Source organism: Octopus bimaculoides, chromosome 17 (assembly GCF_001194135.2).
Source record: "Octopus bimaculoides isolate UCB-OBI-ISO-001 chromosome 17, ASM119413v2, whole genome shotgun sequence".
Taxonomy (NCBI): Eukaryota; Metazoa; Mollusca; class Cephalopoda; order Octopoda; family Octopodidae; genus Octopus; species Octopus bimaculoides.
The window spans coordinates 46548341-46550594 of NC_068997.1; the positions used below are offsets into that span (position 1 = coordinate 46548341).

The following is a 2254-nucleotide window of genomic DNA, read 5'->3' on the forward strand; positions in this document are numbered from 1 at the left end:
TATATATATATATATATATATATATTCCTATCTAGCACTTTTTCACTTGTATACCTATGTATGCATGGTTTTGCATATATGTGTGTATGTTTGTATGTATGTGTATGTATGTTTGCATTATGTATGTATGTACGTATATGTGCATCTATGTATATCATTTATTAGTGTGACCTTGGTTAGCTGAATTTGAGATGGAAGTGTTGTTTACTGTTGGTTTTCGTTTCAACCTTATTATTGATTATTATTATTATTATTATTATTATTATTATTATTATTATTATTATTTGCTTACTAGGGACAAGAGGAAATTCTTGTCGAATCTGTTTTTGCTGAGCAACAAATAAAATTCTACACTTTCAACTGATAAGGAAGCTGTTCTTTTGTTTTCCTTTTCTTGCAGAATGAGCTGGTTTTACGTGTGTACATTGATGCCTATACTTAGTTCGTTGTTTGTGGCGTGGCCGTATCATAAACAAGAATGCTGAATATTGTTGATGTTGCTGTTTGTTGTTTAGTCTCAGGTCATAAGTGCAGGAACGAAATTTGCTTAGAGGGTGCGAACCCAGAGCCAATCTTTTTTTTACAAACAAAGCTGATTTTTTCAATCTCAATATCAAAAGAAATAAAGGGCGAGAACTACGTTAAGGGTACACGCGTCTGTAGAATGCTCAGCTACTTGCACGTTAATTTCACGAGCAGGTTGTTCCGTTGATCGGATCAACAGGAACCCTTGTCGTCGTAACCGAGTGAGTGCCATCGCGCGCGATATCTTTTGTGCCGTAAACTATTTACCATTTCTGTGGTGCCCATATTTCCCTTGGTGTTCAAAGTATGCGCTTATTTCGCTTAATGCTGACTCCAACGCTGACTCAGAGTGAAGTGTATATATCCTGGAGGCATAGTATGGTCGAATATATAAGAGGTTCGCTTCGCCACTACAACAATCCTACTGCATAGCACTTTGGGTTTAAAAAAATGCCACTTTTTCTAATAACTTCAAGTAAATCTACGTGTCGACTGGATTCTACATGTAACTGGTGAGTGAGTCTTGTCACATGCTGTGTTGCACTGAATTCAGTTTGAAAATTACGTTAAGAGTACAGTGATCCCTCGACTATCGCGGGTGTTACGTTCTAAAACACCCCGCGAGAGGTGAAAATCCGCGAAGTAGAAACAGTACTGTACAGTTTATTATTTTTTTATTATGTTTATAATCTGTATGTATTTATTTTATTATAAATGCAAAACAACACCACGGCGTAAGCTTAAATAATAAACCGCGTTAGATGAACCGCAATATGGTGAGGGATTACTGTACTCGTGTCTGTGGTATACTCAGACACAACTAACGCATCATTAGTTCGAGAAGTTGGTCGAACAACTGAATCCTCATCGTCGAACGACGGAGAGATACCACGACGACGACGACGACGACGACGACGACCGCCACCACCACTGTCGCCACCTTATCACTACCACCCTTATCAGTAATGTGTTCCCCACCCCACCTCCCTATCCCTTCCCCTCATCCCATCCTCTTACCATCACCTACCACTACTACCATTACCAGCAACACATAACCCCCCACCTCCATCACCACTACCAGTGCCATCACCTCCACCACTTGATTACAGAAGGACAAGGCCAGAAACTGTAAACTATTTATTCCGACACCAACTTTCTGTCAACTCATCGTCCTACTTCCGATTTTTATTTATTTATTCATTTATTTTATTTTATTTTAAATAAAAGAGGGATTGTCGTCGTTTTGGTTCCTTCCAAATAAATTAAAGCGTTTCGAAAAAATTCTATCGTCTGCTTCAATCATTTCAGACAATCGGTTTAACGAAAATGCAGACTTATATATGTAGGGATACACATAAACGTATATAGTAAGTATCTATCTATCTATCTATCTATCTATCTATCTATCTATCTATCTATCTATCTATCTATCTATCTATTCTATTCTATCTATCTATCTGTCTGTCTGTCTGTCTATCTGCGCAAGCATACATATAAGCATACTTGTAACTCACACATATTTATATACATATGTACATATATATGTATATGTGTATGTATGTAGGCAAATCAAAAATAAGAACAAAAATAAAAACAAAACCAACAAAAGCCAACGGACGTACACAGTGAATGTATAAGGTTGACGATATATATACATATACATATATATACATGCATATACATATACATAAATACACACATATATATATACATGCGCGTGTGTGTGTGC

The 2254-nt window shown here is 36.8% G+C and overlaps 1 long non-coding RNA gene across 2 annotated transcripts in view; it reads left to right on the forward strand.

Annotated features, from left to right (window-relative positions):
* The window catches only part of LOC128249696 (uncharacterized), a 7652-nt gene that overhangs the window by 3849 nt on the left and 1549 nt on the right, over positions 1-2254 (forward strand). For both annotated transcript variants that reach the window (XR_008265815.1, XR_008265814.1), the window contains exon 2: positions 1834-1892. This is a non-coding gene — a long non-coding RNA (uncharacterized LOC128249696). The remainder of the gene's footprint in view (positions 1-1833; positions 1893-2254) is intronic.